The sequence below is a fragment of the Falco naumanni genome, chromosome 15, assembly GCF_017639655.2.
Source record: "Falco naumanni isolate bFalNau1 chromosome 15, bFalNau1.pat, whole genome shotgun sequence".
Taxonomy (NCBI): Eukaryota; Metazoa; Chordata; class Aves; order Falconiformes; family Falconidae; genus Falco; species Falco naumanni.
Genome location: NC_054068.1, coordinates 19,531,140 through 19,557,932, shown reverse-complemented (window position 1 = coordinate 19,557,932; position 26,793 = coordinate 19,531,140). Strand labels below are relative to the sequence as shown.

Here is a 26,793-nt window from a genome sequence, read left to right as displayed (position 1 = left end):
CTTTGAAAAGTGGCATCTTCTTTTGGGACTACAGTTTATTGGGGAAACAGAGCTCTTAATTTTGATGGTTACAGTCAGTGAAATCAAGTCAGCCATGTAAAGATGGGCACTTGTTTCCTACTGCTTGCATTTACATTTTGCTCTGGGCAGGAAGAAAAACTCAGCAGGAGGTAATTTTTTCTTAATTTTTTTCTCATCCCCCCCTTTTCTTTTTTTCTTTTTTCTTTTTTTTTTCTCCCTCACCCCCCCCCCCCCCAAAAAAAAAAAAAAAAAACAAAAAACCAACAAACCAACCATTGTGATGTGTATTAAAACCTTTTCTTAATGGTCAACAATAGTAGACTGAGTCTTGGAAGACCTCCTTCCTCCCTGAATTTGACTGGCTGGCCTTTGCAAATACCTTTACTCTATGTCTTAGTTTTCAAGGTTTAAGAAGGTTTAGGAAGTTTAAGTGATGATGGTATTCTTTAAAAAAGCATATTGAAGTTAGTGTTAGGAAGAAATTAAGTTTTACAACATTATTGTAGAGACTATATAGAGGCTTCTTACACTATTTTAGATGATGACAGCTGTGTTTTCCCTATTGAGAACTTAACCTATACTCAGTTACTCAGTGTTTTATGACCACTAATCAAGGGTTTATATTGAAAGTTTTTGTTATTGTAATATTGAATGCAAATGACACTGAACTAACACTTCTATCAGGAAGATGCTGGGAAAACCAATATAGCTAAACAAATAATTCAGTGCCATTCTCACTTCCAGTGCATATACTTGTTTCACATATACTCCTAATACAGTTTCTGCAATATCTTTGTATCTTAAGGGCTCCTGAATGCTCATTTAGCCCAACAAAGTAAAATGTCTGGTGTGAGGATCCATTCCACAAAGTTTCATGTCTACATCATATGCACAGTAAAAGGAATCCCCATCCCCAGTTCCACATGGGGAAGTGAAGCAAAGTTCAAGTAAGTGCCTTTTGGCTGAAGCAAACTGCACATCATGGCTTGTCAAAGTATACTTATTCTACATGAAACTTTGTGGGATTGCAGCTTTTCTGCAGACTGAATTCTTGTGAATGCATAGTATATTTTGGTTGTTCCTATTTTTGGCTTTCTTCATGAAAGAAACAGCATAAGCTATTACTGCTATTTATGAAAGCACTTTGTGACCCTATACCATAGCACTGAACTGTAAACAGACTGCCTGCCAGTTTTTGAATCAAAAAATTTAACATTGCAGCTGAACAAAAGCTGATAATGGCAACTCTGACTCTTTTTTAAAAAAATCCTATTTGGTTAAAATTCATCAATGTAGAAATAGTTTTAAAAAAATTAAATTCCTGTTATAACTCATAAAATGCTGTGTTTAATAGTTTGGGGTTTTTTTCATAAATGTGATTTTTAATGTGTCCTGGAGATTTTATCTATTTAATTATGAGTGTTTTCGGTGCCTGTTAAGGCTTTGGGAGTCCTGACTGTGGCAATGTGGCAAATGAATTGCTTCACTTAAGTAGAAAGTGTGGTGGGAATCTTCTGGCTTCTGTACCTGAAGAGGTGAATCTAAGATTCTTTAACTGTGCTCAGCTGATGGGTTTATATTGGATCTTGCAATATTTCAATCTTCAGAAGGAAATCCCCCATTAAATTTAAGTTGAGATCCTTTTCCCTTTGAGGTGAACACTGTTTAATGAAGGGCATGTATAAGCCATCTCTAATTCCATGGACAGAAAAACTTATAATAATTCCTATTCTCTGGCATATCAGTTCATTGCAGATCTTAAATATTGCATGAGCAACTTGAATTAAAAGGTGTGTGAATGATGGAAATGAACATGATGTTTCAATATTACCACTTTAATTTGTGTTAGCAAACGGAAGGAAAGAATGAAGGGGGCAGTAGCTGTCTGTGTGTTTTCCTGCTCAGACTCAACGGAAGCACTTGCAACCCAAAATGTCTGGCCAGTCCCTTGATTCAAAGAAATTTATTTAGCACAATGGCAGACTCATTCAGTCTCCTCTTCTGTGGCTCCCACATAGAGGAGCTGCTAAGGAAAATGAAGGAAACATACTTCTGTAGACTGGGATAGTCTGGGCGACACCACCCATTTGTTTTGACATCTCTGTTTCGTTACTTTTCCATCATCAGGACCAAACACTCTACTGAACTCAAATGCATAGTCTATGGCAGAATGTTTGACAAAATCAATAATTTCTGAGGAGTTTGCCCCTGTAAAATAGTAACTGCATTTTTGTGTATGAGGACTGTTATGTGAGAAGGGCAAGAAAGAGTTTGGCTTGCTTTACTTGGGCCTTATCCTGACATAGAAAGCCTATTACCTACAACAGGAGACCTTACCACAGCCCAGGGTTTTTTGTTTTGTTTTTTTTTTTTTTTTTTTTAAATTTTATTTCCATCTTTCCTGTTCTGCTAAAGTACGTGCATTAAGATATTTTTAAATGAGTTTATTAAATATGATTTGTAATTTAGATTCAAGGTGAAAGATTCAGATATCTGTTCTGTACTCTGTGCCCAAGTTTAATTCAGTTGGCATTAATAAGATATATATGTGCACGTTTGTGGACATAGTGCTTCAGATAAACTTTTATGGGTTGAGAGATACCACATGAAAGGCTATTATCTCTGACTCAGCTGTGATGATATTTTTAAAGGAGCATTTACCAGACTTCGATCCATAGACTGATTGCCATATGTTGATAACTTCTTGGTTTTGTCTGCTAAGTTACAAGATAAGAGTTTAAAATCCTTTGACTTGACATAGTTTCTTTGCTGTTGTTGGGACAGGAAGCTGTGCTGTTACAAATGGGCATGTAGCTGGTTCCCATTTCTAACTTTATAAAAGATTTGAGACTCCCTGCTATATAAAGTTCAGTATGAAATGTCTTCCTTTGGTGACCAAAATCCTGTGTTTGATGACACAAAGCTTGCCATTGATGTAAGTGGGATCAAAACTAGGCATGTCCTATAGGTCCTAATAAATGGTCTAATTGGGAAAGTACTGGCTTGCTAGAATTGTTGTCTAGAGACAGAGGGGGTGCATGAAAGACGAATCTGTGGAAGTTGTGTTACAAAGTCCTGAAATATTCAGGTGTGCTAGAAGTGACTGGCAAAACAGAAGGGTCTATGTGTGGTAGAATATGGTAGATGAGAAGAAAGATATAGTGGAGAGATCTGAATGGAAAACCAAAATCAGTATAGTAGTAGGCAAATAGTTGGTATTAATGCACAAATCTTGAATGGGCTGAGGAAAGTGAGATGAGAACTGAAGTGAGACAACAGCATCCTGGCTTCTTCAGAAGAGGCTGTTAGGGGTTCTGTGTGAGCGATAGATGAGAATGGCAGATGACTCTGATTTGGCCATCTGGATGTGCAGGGTAAAATACACACTGAAGGTGAGCCACCTCTCTCTGAGTGGAATTGGTGGAAGATTAGAACCAAATCTTGACATTGATCTAATTCCTTTGGAAGAGAAGAGAATTTGCATTTGTACCTTCCCCCCCCCTTCTACAGCAATAAGCGCTATGGTCTCTGCCTCTGAAATCATCTTAAAAGTCTGTAGAGACACCAACATCCTGGTGCCCTGTCATAGTTCTACTACTGTTTGAAATTGTACATAACTGGCCATAGGACCCCTGAAGTGAAAGCTGTGTAACTTTTTTGTGTATCTTTTCTGGCAAAGACAATTAGTTTGTCTCTTTCTTAAAGAAAACAAACAAACAAACAACAAACAAAACCGACCAACAAACAAAAACAACAAAAGCTTGCAGCATGCCTTCTGCATGGACTGCAGGGAGAAGAGGAGCTGGCAGAGACACTCATGCGTGAATGAGGGAGAGTCTGTTTGTGTGGAATGTCATGAGAGGAAGGTCATTCCGGCCCATTTCTCAAGGAAATAGATGTAACTGAATCTGCTTTACACTGTTTCTCTCTTGGTACTACTGTTGCTCACCTTTCCAAATTGTTTGGAAGCCAATGCAGCTGTGTTGCATTGTAGGTGTGACTGCCCTAAGGTTATAAGGGGAACAGATACAGATGGCGTTGAATAACCTTTTTTGAACACACTTTTGCACACTCTGATTAATTCTGCTGTGTCAGTGGCCTTGAAATGCTGCTGGAGACGCTGTGGTGCCTGCAGGTTTTCCCAGCAGCTTTAGTCTCTGTGTCATGGAAAGATTAATGCTGTGAGACACATGGCATAAGGGTATAAGCTGACCTCATATGACCCATGATGACTTCTGGAATTGGTAGATAAGATTGTTTTCCAGCTTACTTGTTTTTAAGGGGCTATTATCTTCCTGCAGAATCTTGCAAATAGTGCAGTGACTTCTCAGTAATACGTAAGGGCTAAAAAGATGTCCTTTTATAGTACTCTCTTAGATATCATTCAGTCTTCAGTAAGAAGTTAATGTTGGAAGATTGTTACTGCTACAGTGGATCACACAGGCAAGTTTCCCTTTTTGTCTTTGGTTGTAAAGTCTAGAAGGAGAGCAAAAAACCTTGAGGTAAAGTTCCTGATGACTTTAACACCTACACAACCTATGAATGACAGGGAAAAGGGATTGTCAGCCTATTCCTCCAGCCAGAAAGAAGCGAATACAGCAGCTGTAATGGATTCTTATTACTCGTATTTTCAGAAGCCTTGATCCAGACCAAACCCTCCAGAGCCAAAGCTCTGTAGCTTTGGATGATCACCCTTGAGCAGAAGACAAGGAAGCAGCAGCTTTTTCTTTAGAAGGCCCTTTTGGTATGCTAATGAAATCCTGCAGGTGACATGATTAATAGTTTTCTCTGCTTCCTCCTGAGGGGGAATTTTTAGAGATGCTTAAGTGTTGGTTTTTTTTAAGAATAAGGACTCTGAAAATTAAGGGTCTATTTTCTGGGAGCCTTTTCTATTGAACTTCAATGCAAATCCATAGCTTTCCTTTTGTTTTTTAGAAAATGAGTGGGAAGGAAAGAGTTTGGATAACTAGTCAAAAATCTTACCATGTTTTAAACTGTCCTAGAATGGCTTTCACCAGCAGAACTATTTACAGTCTATGGTTTAACAGATGACAGTATAATTTTTTTTTTCTCTCAGAAGGTGAAACTGCCAGTTACAGCTCTAGTTGCTATATAGTATGCAGCAGGTTCTGCTTATAAAGACTCATAAAACTGTGGAAAGTTTCCATGTGAGGAGACTGAATGTTGAAAAATAGTTCTCGTTTCAGAGCACCCTTCTGTCTTGTTTAAACCCATATCTTTTTGCATTATTCATTCTTTTGACTTCAGTTTGGACAAAACTAGCCTGAAGTAGCAAGGTTTTTGCTTAGATTTATGTGCATTTTTATAGCCATCAGATTCTTTTGTTGCAAAAGTGCTTCTTACCATATTAAAAATCAGGATAAAAACAAGGTTTTCTTTATTCAGAAATATTACACAAGATTTGAAGGATATGGATTGTTGTCCATTTTTAAATGTCATGTGTCTTTGTAAATCATATGACATCACTTGAATAGATTTTGTCTGTCTTTTATAGATAGTTTAAAAAGTTCGTTTCAGAACTAAATCATATATTGGCATGACTGGCACTCTGGCTGCTTTTCCTGATAGCAACAATGTTTCAGAAATTGATATATAAAATGCATATTTAGCTGTGAAGACTTAAAAATGGGGGGGTGGGGGCGGGCATGCACGGAATACCTGTAGCAGTGTCTCTAAAATCTGAAAAGCTTTCCTTGCTTGCTGACATCCTGTCAGAGCTAGCTTCTGCAAAGTATGTTGATAGTTGTCTGGTGTCTGTCTTAACACTATATACCTTGGTAGTGAATAGATGTACAGAAAAGGGAGTAAATGATGACTTGGCAATCCAGCCTTTGCTTCTCCCTTGCTTTCAAGACTCAGCTGTTGTGGGTCTTTCTAACACTGGAGGGGGAAAAAAGTTAGATGAGGTGGGTCATAGCTCTTCCATTTTATCTATTGTGTCTATTGCTTCCTCACCTGTGTGAAAGACCAGTGCCCTAACCATCATGATTTAAGTGGGTCTTGTAAGTTGACCAGTAAGTGGCAGAATTGTGACCTGCCTGGTAGTAAATGCAACTTTGTCACATATTCTTTCTGTAATCATTTTATCTAGACCCTTAGAGGAATCTCAACGGTTTTTGCATTGGCTGAAATGTACTTGTTTGTCTAATAGTTGTAAGATAGTAGCTTTCCTACTTGACTGAGCTCTTGCCTTGGATGTCAGTGCTTGCCTTACTGAAATAGGAGAATGTTAACTGGTCTGAGTCAACCCAAATTAAACTTTTAGGCGATAGTAAAATGGGTTCCTAGTGCTTTTGGCTTTTGCTTCTCACTTGCATTATTAGATGGGTTGGGTTTTCTGTTGAAAAGAATGATCTTGGTCTAGTCTTACTTTCCTGAAGATGCCATGTTTCCAGCCTAGTAAGGATGTCAGAAATTCTGGGCAGAGGGAGGTTTCTGAATAATCCAGCAGGAGAATGGCACTGATAAGATAGGAGCATGATCTTATGTGTAATCAACAGGGTTGGCAAAGAGAAGGCATAGCGAAGAACTGTGAGTCAGGAGTTAAAGCTTGTAGTAGCAGATTGTGTGCATAAAATTATCTGCTGAATTGCAAGGGGCACTTAAAATCAGTTTAGTATAAAATTCATTTGAGTTCGGACCATATTTTTTTTTTCAGCAGTTCTGACAATGAAGCTTGTGAGGACATATTCTGAGGCTTCTCATTTGGGCCAGAATTGTTACTACAATTTAAGTTAGGAGATAACTTGTTATTGACCCAGTCCTCCTGTTCAGCTCAACACTGGCAGATAAGCTTTATCAGGAACTGAGAGCCTCAGTGTAACTGAGAGGCAAATTCATCCCGGAGGTAACTCCATTGAAGTCGGCAGGTTATAACAGCCCACAGGAATATTCAGCACCCAATTAATTTCTATGTAACTAACAAATTTTATTAAACAGGTAGATTAATGGGACTTAGTTTTTAAATCTGTGGTCTATTATGTTTTTGTCTTCTCAGCCCTGTTCACTTCAGCAGGAGCTGCCATTCCAGTCAATAGTAAGTAGTGTGTCTCTATGGCAACTTTCAATAAAAGAATGATTTATTTGTACACACACATTTTGTACCTCATTTTTAACTTGGGGGATATGTCTGAATCACTGCAAACATAAAGATTTATAGTTTGATCTTTTAAATAAATCAAACTCTACCCTGTGCCAGGGACACCAAGGGAGAATACTAAGCATTTGAGACTTGTGCAGAGAAAACTGATGTGCTGTAGGAATGTTAGATCTGGATGAGGGGGCATATACACTGGCGCTTTACTGAACACTTACATGTTCAGAGACTCCAAGCTGTGTAAATTGTGTTCCTCTTTAATCTTTGGAATTTGAGGAGCGATTCTCAAGCTGAACGAATCAAAGATGGGATTTGTAAAGATCAGCTCCACTCGCTTCCTAAATATATTAGTTGTTAGTCATAATTTGTATTTCTCACTGCTGTTTAAGTGTGTACAGTTATAAGCTTGTTGCATGTGAAGATACATGGTATAAAAGCTGAATTACTTCTAAGTTTTTCCTGGAGTGCAAAGTGCATATTTCATTTTTATATATATAATCTGCCTTTTATTTAATTGTAGTTATGTAAACCCTACTTTTTAATGTATTCCATTGCTTCTGAGTGATTCTAATCTTTGTATAGGTTCATTAGGCCTAAAACTGCTTTTGTTTTTACTTGTGTAATTGAGCTAGCTGCTGTTTCCTGAGGTTGAGCTGAAGGTAGAAGTAGGCTCCATAAGTTGAGTAGGCCTGCATTGCAGAAAAAATTAGGTTAACAAACTTACTGTAAGTTAATATATTTGCAAGTGTATGGTTGATTGTATGGGAGAGAAAAGCAGTATTACCCAAGTAAAAGGCTGCAACCAAAATGAATCAAGAATAACAGCTGTGTATAGAGTGTATTAACCAGAAAAGCTGTGAAATTGTGTTAAATTTACTGATTTTTCTTTGGAGGGTTCATAGAACTTCAATGAATAATCAAATTTTTGTGAAGGAATCAAATACCACAGTATTTGCTTTATAGGGGAAGAATAAGGCACGACAGGGTTACCTAAACATATGCCATGAGTCTAAATGTACCTTCAGGTAACATTATGGAGGTTGATCTGCATTTAAAATTGCATAAGGCTTAGTCCACATTAAAAAAAAAACAAAATAATCTTTGTACTGTTATGTATTTCAGACTCTTATCTAACACCAAATTTTGCTATAGGTGGGATATGCTAGAAAGAAGTGCTTCCTGAAGCTAGAAGTACTTGTTATTGCTAGAGAGCTCTTCTCTGCCTGTAGATACTGTTGTCTAAATAGTTTTTGTAATAAAAAGCCCCAGTAGGTCATGTCAGGCTTGTTTATTATCATTACTCCTAAAATTTCTTTGGTGTTATTTTTATGAAAGCCAAACAGTGTCACAAAAAAGCTGTGGAGCCCTATGGCGCTAAGAAACCCTGAAAATGAGTCAGCCTTAAATAATTTGTAGCAGACAACAATTGCTCTGTCTTCCAAATATGTGAAAACTATTAGCAGTTACTACGCAAGTTTAATTTGACATGTAATTACATGGTATTTGTCTGTGAGCCAGCAAATATATAGAGCGAGCTTTGCTTGTTGTCTTGTTATGCACCAAAAACATGTGCTTGTCAGCTTACCCTTAGGATAAATACCAACTTCAGCAAGGGTTTTTCCATTGGGAGCCCTACTCTGTAGTGGAACTGCAACTTTTTAAGAAGTTTGCTGTGTGAAGTGATCTGTAACCTGGCTTACTTTATAGTTGGCAAGACATGAGGAGAAGGATGTATGAGTTGAAGTAAAATTGTGTATCGTGTTTTTTGCCATGTGGATCTGTTTCTTAGGCATCTGTGGCGCTGTGTCTTAGGAGGCAGAATTCACCATGTTTGTGTATCTTGCACATCAACATAAAGTAATATATATGTGTTGTGAGACTGGTTTTAACAGCAGTCCTGAAGTTACTGCTTTTCCTCCTGGTCATGTCAGTTATATCCAGTAAGAGCCTGTGATGGTGACTAATTTCAAAGATGGGATGACAGAGCTCCTTTTTGGGCCAGTAAAACCCTTCTGCAACTCGACACAGCCCTTGCTAGTTTAGTTGTCTTTGTGTCTCCATATAAGTTTTATTTACTGGGAAGGCAGTGGTCATTTTGTTTTACAGGTTATAGCTGTTCTAGTGCTTCAGGTTTGCTTGCTAGGTCAGAGGCTTGAAATTGTTTGCCCATGTATAGCAGGAGTACAGTTTCTGTGTTTCTAAACCCTTTAAACATTTTAATCTGGTGACTTCAGAACAATTAATAGTTTTGGTAATGAACTTTGATAGATAATTGACAAGAAAAGTGCTGTTTGTATTGCATAGCTCATAGTAAGCCTTGTTTATAAATGGCTGAGGCTTTTTTTCTTGGAGAATGCAGTTGAATATTACTGAGATGGGGAAAGGAAAGGTTCTTTCTAGAATTCTAATAATGCTGTTCTAGATTAAAAACAAATAAATAAATAATTCCAGCAACAACTACTGAAAAACTTTCATTTGTTTGTTATATGTACCACATACAACACAATTGTATGTGCATAACCTGATGCTTTTGTAATCCTGGAGATGTTTTTTCTGGGATACGTGCTTTTTCTTTGGTTTGGGTGAGATTGTAAGAGGAGTCCATTTGTTTTCTTGGAGAAAAGGGTGGTCTCATATTGCTTTCAGAAGAAGTAAGATAGGGTACACGATTCCTTAAAAATGTTCAGAAAATATTTTCACGTACTCTTCTACCAAGGCCCAGGAAGCATGGAATGAACTACAGATATTGTTTACTACCTCAACTGATAAGCTAATAGTGTAAGTTTTTTTACTATTTTAAAATAGTACAGAATGCAAAATATAGCCACATTTAGTGTGAAATTATAGGAATAACTATGGTTTCAGATTAAATGTTCAGAGATCAATTTACTGTGTTCTTGAATTGGTGCCTTTTCCATGTATTTGTGTAAAATGTACATTTTATAACCAATAAGATTTAAACAACTAATTAAACAGAACAAAGTCTGAAGTTCTTCAGGTAATAGGAAATCATAACATTGTGAACTGCTGGAAGATTTGCTCATCTGCTTTGTATATTAGGCTGCAAAACACAGCTATCAGGCTGTTAGTGGCTCACAATTGAACCCCTCTGCCCCTCCTTTTATTGGTATGAAACTTCTGTTAAATAAAATCCTTGAATGCATTTATTGTTCAAAGTTCTTATTATGTTTTTCTGCGATTAAATTTTTTTATTATTCTTTGAAATGGTTAATTCAAATGTATGCTTATTTATCTGGACCACTCAGGAGTACTTGTGTTCTCAGACTGTCCATATCAGAAAACATGTCTGCAAACAGTGCTTGTTGGCATATCCAGCTTTTTCAAAAGTGTTGATGCTGGGGAGGGTTAAAATTTGGTGGGTCAGTTACGTTGTTATTTCATACACAATGTGAACCTATCATATTATAACTGGGACTTATTAGGCTCTAGTTGATGAAGAGCAAATACAAAGAATCCAGGAAGCAATTCAGCCTATTAAAGATCTGAATCTTTGATGTTGTCTAGTGGTGCCTTTTTTCTACTGACTGTAGAGGAAGTCTAAATGTGTATACATTAGTATTTACATTCAGATCAGGACTGTGCTTTTAACACACATTTCCTGTTTGTGTCTCCTCATATGTTTTGGCTTGCATTGAGCAATATCAGAGCTGTCTTCAGTGCACCTTACCTTCTGTGGTGCTGTCCATGGAAGGTCACGATCACACTGTTTTCAGTAATATATTAGGTATTTGCCTTTGCCTATGACTTTAAAGTCATATGATAGGGAAAAAAAAAGGAACATAGTAATCTAAGCTTGTAACTGTACTTTCTCCAAGGTGCGTGATTGCACAGGTTCGTGGTCCTAAATTATTCTGTAGGAGTTTAACATGTGCTATTGGTAGAATGGAAGTTAACCTCTCAGGAGCTTCTTTCAAGTCTTTGTGCGAAAAATCTTTCATGTTTGCAGAAACTTCTCAGTTCCAAATTTCATGTTCAATTGCAATGTATATTTGTGCATGATGTTCCCCTTTATTTCCTCTGCCCCACATTTTATCTGCCTTTGTGAACATTCCAGAGCAGTTTGGTCAATGACCATATCTGCAAAGTTTCTGCAGATCTTCTAAATGGCTTTCGCTAGGAAGATACAGGTATGCTCACACAATTAGATGTGTGTATATTTCTGGGTTGGTATTTTATGAAAGTATTGATGCTGTGGAAATTCTTGAAAATAATGAAAGCCCCCTCTCTAGGGATTATGATAACTGTGATCAGTGGATTTGATTTTATATTTTATTATAGCCAGGTCTAATATTAGAATTTTATCTTGAAGCAAATAGGCATTGATCTAGTTGCCACCGGTCGGACACACAAAATAAACAAGAAATAAGGAGGAACCTCTAACTCTGCATACTTGAATTGTAATAGGGACAGAGTTGGAATGAAATGTTTTCTGAGATTTGAAGAAACTTGCAACAACAGCTGAGATTTTTTTTTTTTTTATAAAGCTCTTTTTTTGTGGAAGTCCTCTTGTAAAGAAGCTTTCTATGAATTGCCACATTGCATTGCTTGATATCAGGCTATTCTGTTGTATTTTGTATGAATATATACAAATTATATTAATGGTAATCATATATAGAAAAAACACTCTTCAGGAACTTTAGCTTCAGGACTTACTTTGCTTTCTTAGATATTTCTTAACTACCTTAAATTTGGGGTGGTGTTTAATGTTCAGTATTTATAGATGATGGAAAGAGCTTTTCTGGAGGCTTGTACAAGAATCAAAATAGTGTGCTTGCACATAATTTTTCCTGCTGGAAGATGTTTGACATATTTTTGTACAGCTTGAAAACATTCAAATAAGATCAGTTGCAAGTTTTTGAGAATGGTAGCTTTTAGATCAGGAACCAGACAGACTGATGTTTTGTGAATTAGATTAGAGTTGAAAATGTCTGAATGTGTTTGATACCAGACAGCTAACCAAAATTTTTTTCCTCTTGAATTGGATTAAACTGTTGTAGTCACAGCAATTATGCTGTGGTTTGTGGGCAGTTTACTGACTTCTATTATTTAAGTAAATTTTAAGGAATTTTGTAAGTTTGACCTTTTGTAACATCAGATAGCAGCAGGAGATTGGAAGGAAACCAACAGGCTAAAGAACTGTTGAAAAGCCAGATTTTTTTTCAAGCATATAATTGTTAATGAAGATGGATTATATTAAAATTGCAGAAGATCTTTGAAAGCTCTCAAATAGTTCTAAGGGACATCTACCTCATTTTTAGTGTTTAGTTCACATAAGTTCTTATTTATTGCTATGTTGGAAATGAAGCCTTGGAAATCAAGAAATACTAGGTGGTAATTGCTATTCCAAATACTTTACCTTTCTGATGCATTTGTTCTAGCTAGGTAGTAACTACTTATCCTGCTTACATACAAAAATTGTTAACATCCTCCACAAATGAAGGAGGAAAATCCCTGGGAAGGTCTGACAGTCTCTGTGAAATTCTTATTTATTTCACTCCAAATGGTAATATGGCAGGAAGAGACTTAAAGAAGGATCATGAAAACTTGAATTGTTTCAAAATTCAAAACAGAGTTGTTTCAAACCCAACACAAGTAGTAGAAAAATCAGTGAAGTTAATAGCAATTGATTTCTACTGATTTTGTGTGTACAGGATCAAAATCTGTATGGAACAATGTTTTTGTGTGTGGAGTCTAATAAACATCCTTTTAGGTGGTCATTTCATATTTGGCCCAGAAATGGGAATGTAGCATGAGTTAAAGGAACTCAGGATCCAATCAAAGTCATTTCACTTTCTCTGTCATCTATACTGATTCTGTATAACATATTCTGGTCTTGCTAAATACGTTAAGTAAAGTTAGCTATTCAGTATACATAAAAGGACTATTTTTTTGAAATTGTAGCAAAATGTTATGTAGAAAAAAGCAGGAAATAATCTCTCCCCTGCTTTATAAAGAAAAAATTTCTGAAACAAAATTTTGGGAGGTCTAGCTTGGTTTTCATGACAGAAGCTTTAACTTGCCTAAAAATACAGTCTTGTATTTTAGAAAATATTTAGCTCATAATCCATTTTTGTTAGACTGAAGCTTTATTTTGGTCAATTCTAACTTTAATCCCATGGAGACTGAGGATGCTAACAAAATAAAATAAAAAGTCTGTTCTGGTGTGCTATAGGACGTGTGAGCTGGGTTCACGTTATTCCTGAATATCGAACTGGTATTGCTGATAGATAAGTACTAATGAGTTCTAATGAAAAATAATGGTGATAACTCATTTGTCATGGACTAGAACTCAAAACCCAGAGAAAATGGAAATATGTCTCTTTAAAATATGAAACTGAAGTCTTTCAGAAGTCTTTTGGACAGGCCCTATATAATGCCTGAGTAGACTTTTCAAAGGCTATTACTTAAAGCAAAACATTTAGAAGAGGTGGTAAGGTGTCTCTGAAGCTTTGTCGTACCTGGGACTCCTATGTCTGGGGAAAAATACCCCAAAAGCCAACCCACAGAACAGAGCCTGAACTGAACTTTTTCTGACCTGAACTTGCCTGCTATCCTCATTTGTATTGTGAGGAATGTCAGAGCTGATATATCTCCAACAGGGCTCTGCACGGAAGGGGTGAATGGGAGCAGAAATGGTTGATCATTATTCTTTTTTCTTTTTCCTTTCAGTTGCTTAATTGTATCTTGGCTTTGTGTACAGTGACTTTTCTGTGCTACCTTTTTCTTGATGACAGCGTTGTGTACTTAAAGGGTAATGTCATTTGGGCTTCAGAAAGCATTGAAAAGTCAGTGGACGACATGAACTACTGAACTGGCATATTGCAAGGACAAAAACATCGTATCGGATGAGCAGGAAACGGCTCATTCTGTTCTTGGATAATGAAAAATAACCTACAAGCCTGAAAGGGACATTAATATTTCAGGTCTAATTTTTAAATAAAATAGATTTTAAAACAAAGAACAAAATAGTTCAAGGGATTCAGGATCATTTCAGTAGGTGCATTCAATTATTTGCTCTGTAACATATTTAACAAAAAGCAAAAGAGCAAAATAACAATTTAAAGATAGTTTGAAATTCCTAGGCTCTTAAGTGTTTCAGACTAGAGCAGGGCTGATGTGGACTTCTGGCCTTTCTATGTAGATACATTGGCATTCAGTCAGCACCCAAACTTTTCTTGCCATTCTTTTGGATGAGACAACTAGAAACTGGAAAAAGTTTGTCCTTTTCCAAAAATAGGAAATCAGAGTTTTCATACAGTCAATTATCCACCTTATTTACTATCCCAACAGGAACGGGGCCATTGAAGCCCACTGGAACAGGAAGCCAAATGGTAGTATTTACATAATAAATCAAATCAGCTCTCTATAAAATTCAAACTTCATAATTTTAAAATGCAGACCCGTATCTATGTTTTCTTAGATTGTTTTACAGAAAACATAATGCTTCATTCTGTTTCAAAGGGATGGCAGGTTACCTTTCTATCATACTCTATTATTTGCCCTAGACCAAATGAGCTACCAATGGTTTAAATAGCTTAGCTGACTTGAATCCTTTTGAGTAAAGAGGATTAGGAAACCCATACACAGGCTGCATAGCTGGCAAACCTGGGCTGACAAAAGCAGTAAGGCATCCTGTAGCACAGAGCAGCGTAGTTAGGGGACAGTATTAGTGTCAGCTAGCAGAGCTGATGCCAGTCAGTGTGCGCTGTGGCCTTACTCCATTAATACTGTATGTTTATTTAGAGGGCTCTCCTTTCACTGTGTGAAACTCTTGGTGATCTGTTTTTCACCACACAGCCCTACAATGCCTTTGTCACCTTCAGAATTTTCATTGCTGATGATGAAAGCTTAGTGACAGCAGAATTAAAAATTGTCTGTAAAGTTAAATCAATATACTCTTTACAGTCAGGTTTAATTAACTTCACGGTTTGAAAGCAGAAGCTTAAGGGAAGCTGTTGGTGACCTCTTAGCAGAACATGGAAGACTGAATGCTGTTCAGCTCTCAGGACCAAAGTTCTAATGAGGACAGTAGGTGGCAGAAAAATCAATCAGTTCTAGGAACTGAAACCAGGACAAGATCTGTTATCTTGCAGTCAGTGCCTGCTGCACCTCGGGCTCAAAAATTCTGGTCTGTGGTTCTTTTAATGTGTGTTCTGGAGAGAAGTCAGGAAATAGTTTAGATACGCATGTATTTGGTTGCAATCAGATCACTCGTATTTACTTTAAGCTTTGAGGTAAGATAAGCTTCCCTTCTCAAGGAGGGAGGAATTGGTATTACATGTATGTTGAACAGGTTTCACTTTTTCATCCCTTTATACATACCCCTTTTATATATGATGTGGAGAAAGAATAGAAGCTTTCTGTATAACTGGGCCACCTGCACTCAGAATATCCTTTGAGTCAGGAGTTCCTAGAGAGCCGCTTTCACTCTCTGTTTTGGTGACTCTTGCCCCATAAACAGAGTAGGTTCGCTGTTCAGTCTCCTACAATTGACTCATGCACAATGGCTAATAGTCATAATGAAATCTTTGATCTTTTCTTTTAGATTTTCTGTTTTTCCCCATATAAATAGAAGAATGAAGTACCACTCATTTGTAGTATGACTTTCAATTTTTTTAAAGTGTTTTTTTGCTTGCCTTTGTCACTTGACGGAACACTGGGTACTGTGGCAGGTTTATGTTGGCCACTGTCTGCATATGAGATCGCAGTAACCGTGGTAAGGCTTGCTCTGTTATGGGCTGGATTTGTCACACACTTTCTTCAGGCAGAGGCTAATACTTTGTCAGGCTACTGCTGTATTCCAGTTCACCAGCTCTCGTGCTTATCAACCTGTAGCAGCTTTGCCAAAACTAGTTTTATTTCCATGTCTTTTGTCTGCTTTGGGCGTGAAATGCCAGTGTAAGGTTTGTTTTTTTTTTTTTGAGTTCATTAGTTAATGATTGACTTGGAAGTGATTAATGGTCATAATGACATCCCTGGACCTTTTGATCTTGCAGAGATTGTTTTGCCTTTCTGTTCTTTCTGTATATACATGTGTATGTGTAGATACGCACTGGGCAATGGGCGCAATTGTCTTGGAAGACTTTGTCAGCAGCTTCCATTTTATCTTACTGACCTGAAGCATCTTTTAAAAAAAACAGTGTTTTGTTGTCAATTCTTTTATCTATCAAAGCAGAAAATCGTTTGTAGGAAAAACCACTGATATTTCAGAAAGAAGAAATTATCCTTAAACTCTATTACATTTATACCCAGACGCTTCCTATTAGAACTTTTGTGTAAAGTAAAATACCCAGAGTTGTTATAGTCAGACTTAAAAGGATGTGTAGGATAGCTTTCTTAGTTGTAAAAGATAATGTGTTTATATTTTTAAGGTGGCCTGTTGATAATAAGCAACAGTTGCTCAGGTGGAAGCATTAATGACAAAAGATAGATAACTGGGAATGAAAAAGAATGCTGCTGGCACATACATCAATCTGCAGATTAGGTACTTCAGCTGCTGTAGCAGAGGTTTTACATGCAGATAAACTGTGACTAATAGGTAGTTTATATTAAGTATGGCCAGTAGTAGTCAGCTTTGCCGGTGGAGGTAAGCTGTTTCAGGTCTTTTAAAAGGCTGGGCTACCATGTGTGGGGTTTTGTTCTTTTTGTTATTAAATTTGCTTGACATTCCCATTTTTTGAATAGGCTTACTATGTGTAATAATAATATGTGGGTTACTGCTGATTAAGGCTCTATTAATGACAAGACCACATGGCTTGTGATACTTCACAAAATTGTCTCTTCTGGCTACAGTGTTGGTAGTTTAGTGGAGCATCCATATGCTTCTGTCAGAAGGGAAGGGAGAATTTTGACAGTATTAGCACAGGAGTGTGTGGCTCCTGCTCTTCTAATATGCTCACTAATACTGTAAAGCATAATAGTACATAACTTTCTTAGCTGTAAAGTTCTTACTGTATGGAGTATTACATTGTGATAAAGTGATGTCTTCCTGTAATTTTTAAGGGTTCTTTGGACCATAAGATGCCAAAGTAAAGTTTGGCTACACATGAAACTTTTACTAAAGGCTGCGTGAGAGAAGAGAGGGAACTATGGAGACAGGGTTAAATTTAGTCCCACATTTTATATCATACATTTTTTGGATCCTTGCAAAATTTCCTTCATGTTGAATAATGGTAATTGAGCCTCTCTGCAGAGGTTTTGAGATGGGCAGCTCTCTCACTAAGGGATTCAGTATTATCAGAGACTCCTACTATTGCAGGAATAGAGATTATAATAGAAACACCTTTTTTGGTTTGTAAACCTTTTCCTGTCTATGATTTTTTTCATTTTTCCAAATTAAAAAAATAACTGAAAACATGCAATGTCAGTTCTGAAGCTTTCAATTTTGCAATTAAATAGCTGTAACTGTGATTGTTTCCAGTCACGTTCCGTGTCAAATCACACAGATTTCTCAAAAGATCTGCTTTCATGTGCACCGCAGAATGAAGTGTCAAGCATCTTCCAATACTCAAAAAGTGGGCCTACAAGAAAGCTGGAGAGGGACTTTTTAGTAGGACATATAGTAACAGGACAACAGGTAATGGTCTTAAGCTGAAAGAGGATAGATTTAGATTAGATATTGGGAAGAAATTCTTTACTGTGAGGGTGATGAGGCACTGGAACAGGTTGCCCAGCTGTGGATGCCCCATCCCTGGGGGGATGAACAGGTTCAAGGCCAGGCTGGATGGGGCTTTGAGCGACCTGGTCTAGTGGGAGGTGTCCCTGCCCATGGCAGGAGGGTTGGAACTAGATGATCTTTGAGGTCCCTTCCAATGCAAACCATCCTATGATTCTATGATCTCTTCTTTGAAAAGTAGTAGTATAATTTCTTTGCCAGAAATTGTAGCTTTTTGTGACTTTTGCTATCTAATGTGCTTTAATTCTGCTGTACTGTCTGGGAAGGTTTAGGTAGAAGGCCATGAAAAGCAAGATTTAATGGGAATATATTGATGTAGGTGAAACTTTCAAAGGGAATTGAATTTCCATTTGATGTTAGACAGGTGACAGTAACAGGAAAACTTAAACTGCACAGTCACTACCAGATTCAGAACAGGATCAGGAACAGCGCATTGTAATATTTGGGCTGAAAGCCAACCTGTGGCACTAAATCACAACGCATAATGTTCTGTAGATAGACAAACACTTAAGAGTGGGATTAAAACCAGGTCTGCTTGTGTTAGAATAGGATTTGGACCTGGACCTGTTGTACCTATTTATCAATTGGATACAGGGAGTAAGAAATACAGCAATCTCTTTGTGTGTTGAGAGTATGCACATAGATGAAAAATCGAAAGCAAGACATTTTAAAAAACCCAAACAACCAAACCAGCGTTCTTTATTTTCATTGAGTCCTACTCTGTAATGTATGAAAAAATGTTGAATATGCAGGTAATGACTCACACCAGTTTCAAGGTTGTCTCAGTGTTCCCTTAAGTATATGTTAATTTCATGTCCCCTGATCTAAGCTTTGATTTTGAAAAGTCATTGGAAAGCACCTTACTAACTTTGTATAGGTGACAATTCTGTTCTTGAAATTAAACTGTCAGTCCAAAGCTTAATTGATCATTTGGCAAATAGGATTGTTACTTTTTAGATTTTGATGTTTTTTCATAAAACATCTGCTGCAGCATAATACAACTATTACCTTTAGAAGCAACCTGTTGCAGTCAGATTATAGTGTGTGGTTTATATCTAATGGGATCTTCAGAGAACAAGCTTGATTCAAAGCTACTCATTGCATCTATATGATGAACTATCATGCATGGCTGAGAAAAATGTGTGAATATCTTATTTCTTTAACAATGATATAGTTTGTCATTGTAGTGAATATGTAGATGTCACATGCATCTTTTAATAAGGGAATGATTTGTCTAGATCATGAATGTCTGAATAATCATCCTTTGGAAGTAACACAGAACAAGCTGTTATGATCCCTTCTTTAGACATGCTCTTTTTCTTTGTCAAGTTTATACAATAAACAAAGCAGTGACACAAATTGGATTTTTTCCTTAAAAGCCAAGCCAGGTTTTTTTGCAAGCTTACTTCTGTATGAAAGTCAGTCTTTTTAAAGTACAAATATTACAAGAACAAATACTTGCATGAAATGGGTTGGAATTACTCAGTTGAAGCATTCAGGTTGGAAATATTTCTTCCTTCTGACTTTAAAGCTCAGCTGTTAAATCTTTTTCTCTGTACTGAAATAATTATGCTGAACTAAAAAGGCAACCTCTTTAAACATGTTATTTACTGTTCTTAATCTTTCAAGTGGAAGAATTGGCAGTTAATCGGTCAAATGGGGCCTTAATTCCATCTGCCTTATGCTTACTGAGGCTGACCAATGTAGAGAAAAGGGTGTAATCAGTCTCCAAGGGCTCTAATGAATACTCATATGAATTAGGCTAGTGTAGCTGATCTTTCACCATCTGCAGCATAGCAGACCTGGAAAATGACTGGTCATATGTCAGTACTACTGTTCACCAGAAAAATCCTAGTCCTTGTTTGAATTCACATAGTTAAGACTCAATTTAAAGATACTCTGATTCTTCCATGATCCTGGTGTGTTTCTCAACTGCCCAGAATCAGTGAATCGCAAAAATGGCTTCACTGCGGGAATGGTTGAGTTCTGCATATTCAGTTCAACAGGAAAAGTCCACAAAGCCATTTAATAATAAAAAGTATTTTCTGTGTTAGAATAAAGGATCATGTAATGAAACTTGATTTCAGGAGTGGTTTTTAAGTGCAGATGTGTGCAACACAGAAGTTCCTGAGGGACTAGAACACTCCTCTGCTGCACTGGAAAAGCAACGTCAGCCACGCAAATAGTCACGAGGACCAAAAACTAACCTGTAGTGTTGTACTCCAAGCTATTTGACTTGCAAAAGCCCAGCTGAACAAGTATTTCCCAACACTGTTAGTGAATAACCACTTTGACCAAAACGTCAGTTTTGTTCTCTGTTTATAAAAACTGTTGTGTTCACATTTGCTAATGTTGTTGCAGATAGTTTCTTGCAGAAATATCTGTAGAAGCAGTAATTTTCATGTAACTTTCATTGTGGAAAGTAAGCGCTTATCTGGATAAAACTGAAAACCTAATTCTGAGCATTAATCACATGAATTTACCAGAAATAATATTGTGTGTCAATTAGTTAAGACAACTTGAATTATTGTTTTACAAACTGGTCTACAGAAAACGTGATCATGAGTTTAGATGAATGGTGTTGACCAACAATATTCCCTGCTTGTTTTTTTCTGGCTCTTGCAGAAGGAAAGGAAATTGTAAAAATGGATTTTCATCTTAAAATGTTTCAGTGTTATGTAAGGATCTTAAATTATGTTTTGTTTTCTTCTGAGTCTCAGTGACTACAAGTAATAAAACCCCAACACTGATGCTTTCTGAAAATATATGCAGTGTCATGTATTTTGTTTAAAGTTTATTTCTGTCAGTGTTGGTTTGAGAACTAGATCATTACTAAAATGGAAATCGATGGCTTGACCATACATTTTTGCCTGAAATGACAGCAACCTTTACAATTTGATTTTAACAAGATACTGAAGAGAGATGAATTCATAGGTGGCTGAACTTTTAGTTTGCTTATGAGTATAAGGAGAAATTAAGACCAGCAGATACTGGTGTTAAGCTTTCCAGTTTGGTTCGGTGATGGTGATTTGTGTAATGTGGAGCAACTGTTCTTTAAAATGTGTAAATGTTTCCACCAACACCGTGTACATTTAAGAAGAAAATTACTGCCTTTTCATTCTTTATTGCAAACCATGAGAAGGGGAGAATTAAAGTTATGTCTCCAAAGTTATTTGAAGTGCTGCTTACTCCAAAGTGATTTATGGAGCAGGGACTCCTTTTCTTCTAGTTTTCTGTGTCTACATTTAATCAACCCCCCCAACACCTATATCTTTCCAGTGACCTAAGCTGTATTCTTAAATGTAGTTTTGAGGAAATACTTGCTTATTTAAACATTTCATGCTTTTCTGGGGAGTAGATACAGATTTGATTTTGGAGGAAGTTGCTCTAATTGTCCTTTGGAAGTGATGTTACTGTGAAAGCTTGAAGGAAAATATGACAAGTGGTATGTGGGAGTTAGAGGAGTAAACTATTCAGCAAACATTTTTCAGAGAATTTCCTTTCATGTTTTATAGTGGAGACAGCAGAAGTGTAATGAGCATCAAACTGCAGCGCTTGTGTGTGTGATAACCAGGGTCATCACAAGAAGTCACAAAGTTCATCTGACTGTGATCTGAGCATCAAAGGAACAGGTTACTTTTCTTTAGGGTAGTTTGGTTTTACAATTATTGTATCAGAACAGGAAATGGGCTCGGGAGACAGAAAAATATTTTAGAATGAATCAGGCAAACACTTGGAGCTGACAACATCAACAGATATAAACACAATAGCCCATGTTTCTGCAGCATGGTATGCTCGTTTGGTGCCCTGGGGTTTTGGTTTTCTAGAATGGACTCAAAGCAAGATAGTGATGCATATGTGAATTAAAATTCTACTGTGCTGTAGTTAGAACAGGTAGGAAATTAAGTTCATACAGAAGTCAGTTTATATTAAAAAAAAAAGTTTATTAGCTGTTTTAGTATGTGTGGTTAGAATTTAACTATATTTTTGTACAAGGAAAAAAGTCACGAACAATAGATTCCACTTGTTCCTCTAGAAAATCTGGCAGTTAGATGATTGAAATTTGAAGCACCGAGCTTTTCTGTACTCTTATGGGAAGTGCAGTTGTGTATCTGTAAAGATCATCTAACTTCAATACATTGAAAAAATTGCTTTCTTATTGCATGTTCCAACTATAACTATTTGAATATTTTTCTTCCGTAACAATAAAAACCTCAAATAAAAAGAACAGTTTGTTTGCAAAGAATTTCAAACATACTTATTATATTTTTTTTAAATTAAGAAAAAAAATGCAGGAATTCTTGAAGACTAAAGGTTTATATAATTTACTTCTCTTCTTCTGGCCAAAAATTGTTTCCTGTTACTAGCTTGCTGAGTTTTGAATGTCAAGTAGGCTTTGGATCTATTTGGCTGAATTTCTGCCCAAGCCAATGTGAATCGGCATTGTGTAAGATGTAATGATCTGAAAAAGATCAGCCAGTATTATGAAAATCTAAACACATACAGTAAGGATAATGCTTAGCTTTATAGAGCACTTTTCATCCACTGATTTTAAAGTACTTCAGAAAAGATCAGCTCCCTTACCCTGATGAGCCATTCTGTTGAAACATTGATTGGTAGAGTGTATGCTTGTAAAGAATTATTTTGTTACTTATGACTCCTTGTGTTATTCTGGTGTCTTACAGACACCATATAGAATAATAAATTAAAAAATATAATTCTTTTGATGTTTGAAAACACACTTGCTATTCATGTTTGTTTAATTTGCAAGATGTATCAAGCTTCTGAATTGCTGAAATATTTGATGAGCCATCCTATCTTAACCATTTATGTTTTCACTTTCACAAATTCTTCAGAATTTCAGGATAGATTAGGAGCTGTTAGCTGAAGAATCAATCCTGGTGTTTGAAAACTGAAGCTATTTGTAGTTATTTCAGTTCTGCAAGAACTTTTCTAGAATGTTCTCTATATTTTCTAGAATATCTCAGTTTTTACCTGTTGTTCTGATTTTGTATGAAGCTGTACTTCTCACGTATTTCACTTCCATAAATGAGAAGACAGAGCAGCATACGTCTTCAACTTTGTAAAAGCTGGAACAGTGGTTTTCAAAGTGGCTAGTACCCACAGACTGATCTAAATTTGTTTGATGGGTAGATTTCAAACCTGGTTTAATTTTGGTTTTCATCTATTTTGAATCTGACTAAATAAAAAGAAAAGCCTTTTAGTTGTAAATGCTGAATATTTTCATTCTTTTCTGTCTTGTTCTTTCACCCCTCCTTGGGATATAAGGCAATCAAGCTGGAAATTCTGTTTATTTTAATGTGTATTTATTTCTTGGGTTTGAAAAATATTCTCCTATAGAAATGTTTGGGTTTAACTTTCATTTTGTATATTTTCTGCCTTGTCTTAGGTGGTATGAATACACAATTCTGTTCCACCAGGATGGAACATTTCTGTATTTTTAACCCTCAGCTTTTCTTGTGTACTTCAAGACTTTAGAATGGTAATGTCTGGATACGAGACTTTCTGTGAATTTTTAAGACATTTAAAACTTAGTGATTAATTCAGAAGAAAATGAATTGTCTAACAAAATTATCCTGCAAATGTAATTCTGAAAATAATCTAGCATAATAATTTATTTAGTCATGGCGTGAGCTGTGTATATTTCTGTCACATCTCATCACATTCTGTTTGTACATCTGCCCACAACTGATGTTTTCCAGTCTGTAGTAAAAGCAGCCATGCAGATTATGGTTGGATTTGGCATAACATTTTTTTGGGGTGGATATAAACTTATGCGGCCCTAGAATGTGTCAGTTTATTTTGAATGTGCAAGTGGAAGATATGATGGCTGTTCCCTTCAGTGGCTTATTTGTGTATGTTTATGTAAATGATATCGCTCCTTTAACTGGGTCCATGCTAGTTTCAGATTTCCATTGTTGGCTGAAGTGGATAGCTAAATTTAATGAGCTTCTTATAAGACCAGAAGATTGGTTCCTTGTCCTGTTACTATGAAATCTGAGAGAACTGTGCTTCAGAATGCTAATGTTAAACATAATCTGATATCCAGAATAATTCGGTGGAAAATACTAACTATTTGGATGTACCTGCTGCCTGGGCCTATAAACTTATGGTGTGCTGTTATTCCTGTATTCTGAAGGAACACAGTGGACACTGACCTATTCTGACCTATTAATAAAAGAATTGTTAACCTGTTAGCAAGAGTATAAAGGTGATTTTCTGGGAAATGGTTCGATGATAAATTGTGATCACATAGGGAAAGATCATATTGATGTAAGAAGAAAACTGTAGTAGTCAGTCTGTATGTGACTCCTTCTCTAAGTTCAGTTTAATCTTTTATATTCACAGCACTTTAAATACATAGGTGGATACTGATCCAATCTTGCATGTTTCTTAACTTTCATCTAGAAGCATGATAGATAGATATGTTGCATGATAGAGCAACAGCAGCATAAACTTGATAGCTGCAGTGGTTGATAGATCAGCTGAAGGGTTGTGACTGGCCATTCTTTTTCTAGTCTGTATTACACAGTGATTTTGCAAGTGTGTCACTGGCCTTGTGAGAGGTTATCTGTTTTGCAACTTTGGCCAAGTTTGAGGGCAGGACCCATGAAGGGGCTTAGCATCCCAAGGCATAGTTCTTCAGTTCTTGACTCTTAGACTGGAATCTGCAGTACGGAGTTAGGCAGTAAGCTTCCTGTATATGTGGGTGGGGAGAACATTCTTGGAGAGGAAGGTCTCTGAGAAGAGGTGATGGACTTCTGAGATTGTGAGCCAAGGCATCTCCAAGGTGTATCTTGTGGATCTGGACCTTGTTCTGCCTTGGGCTTCTGTAAGTGGTGCTAATAACATGCTCTTATGAGGTTGTTAGGAAGATAAAGGCACAAAGAGGCTACTTGGTTGCTTTCAGGAGGGTACTAAAATCCCCACAAAGGGGGTACTAAAATCCCCACCATTCATAGGTGACACTGAAAATAGTGCTGAAGAAACTAGGAGGAAGAGGATCAGGCGTAGGACTGGATTGGGAGAAGAGGAAGCAGGCAGCAGCAGATAGTTTTGTCAGAAAAGACTGTTGAGGTAACTTTCAGAACCATGTAAAATGCAGACACAAAAGCAAAGTGCTTTTGCACTTGAATGTTATAAAGTCGTGAGTTTAAAAGAATACTCTTCAATGCAGAAGTGAATGAAAGCTAAGACAAATGTATTTTCAAAATGTAGGAGAGTTTACAGGAGGGTAAAAAATTCTGGGGTTTATTTGTGCTTTAGTAACTTCTTAATATCTGTAAGAGTGAAGAGTAAATATTTGGCTTGTGTATACCATTGCTCAGGTCTGTCCAAGACCTTGCAAAATTTATGGAGAGATGCAGTATTATTGCTGTTTTTACAGTCGAGGAAGCAGAGTGCCTTTCTGTTTTCTACTGTTCCTGAATTACTTTTTATTACTGGAATTCCACATTGATGGATTATGCAAGTGAACATTTCTGGCTGTGTCTCAATTATAGCATTATATTTTTAGTTTAAAAAAAAAGGCTAAACTGGTTGTCTGAACTTTTTAAAAAAAAGTTACTTGTATTTACACATCACATCATTTTTTCTCTCTTCATTATCTCTGCATTTACGAGTGTAGTATTTTAACTTTTTGGCAGCATTGTTGATTTGTGTCACAATAAAAAAAAATCAGATGTATTCTGACTTCCCCAACCTTCAATTTTCCTTTAAAAGATAATTTTTTTGTTGTGCTTCTGCATTTTAAATTAATGTAAGTTATAAATATTAGCTTAGGTAAGAGGGGAAATTGGAATTTCATGTGTACTTGTATGAATCTGAAATGCTGAAGAATCAGAGATGCTGAAGCACCTGTTTTTACTACTAGCAGCATTGGTACCTGATTTGCCTCTTCTGTTTTGGTTGTTGACACAGGATGTAACTGAAGTTCCTGCTTTTCCAGTAAATCAGGGGAATATCAGAAGAGATGATATAGTTATTCAAAAGCAAATAGGAAACTTGGCTTGAGGACAAAATTGCTTTATTATTTTAAGTAAGTCCTGTGTTGTTTTACTTTCATAATAGCATGCTAATGCTGAGTCTAAAAGACTTACCAATTAGCTGAAGCTTGGTGAAAAGAGTAAATAGGAGATTGAAGAATAGTGAAAAATGAAAATTTTGTGAACAGGCTTGGGGTGAACAGCAAAACAGTATAAAGAAACATCTGTGAAACACTTGAAACTTTTTGAAATTAATTACCTTTGGATTATTTTAATACTAATTCGTGGTTTAAAGTGTTTTACATTATTAAGAACTGACATACAGAAATTCATTATTCAGTTTTTCAGATGTTTTAAAAAATAATTTAAACCATATTTTTCTTACTTGCTTGAAGGTAGTAGAGGTATATAAAAAATTGAAGGATGTACCTTAATAATACTGAGATCTGTTTAAAAAAAAAAAGTGCTGAGGGAAGTAGATTATTCTCGGTATGTGCCAAGTATGAAATTTGTATGTAGATAATTGAGATTGCCTAACAAAATATACCTTTGGAAATAGTGCCTCTCATCATTTTGTGATGTCCCATGTGGAAATATAAGAAAATGGTTTGTCATTGTTATCTATTCTTCTTTCATGTCAGATAAGAGTAGCCTTTTCCTGGCTGACCCATAAATTAAGAATAATCTATTATAGCTATTACTACATATGGCAAAGTTAATGAGGCAAAGGGAATTGCTTGTAAAGAGGAAAACAATGTAGCCTTGGGGAATTACAACTTTTGTACTATGCATTTTGGTTCATGTTCCTGAAAGGTCTTGATAATTTCCTTTCAATGTGTGGTTGTGAAAGCTTCATTGCGTCACTGTAATTACATTCCTGAAAGGAGTTCAAATGTAGAAATTAATCCACTGGACAGTGAAAGGATTTGAACTGTTTTGTGAAGGTTGAGAGC

At 36.4% G+C, this 26,793-nt stretch overlaps 1 long non-coding RNA gene across 1 annotated transcript in view; it reads left to right on the top strand.

The window, feature by feature from the left end:
* The window catches only part of LOC121098122, a 426,198-nt gene that overhangs the window by 10,382 nt on the left and 389,023 nt on the right, over nucleotides 1-26,793 (top strand). The gene's annotated exons all lie outside the window — the stretch shown is intronic.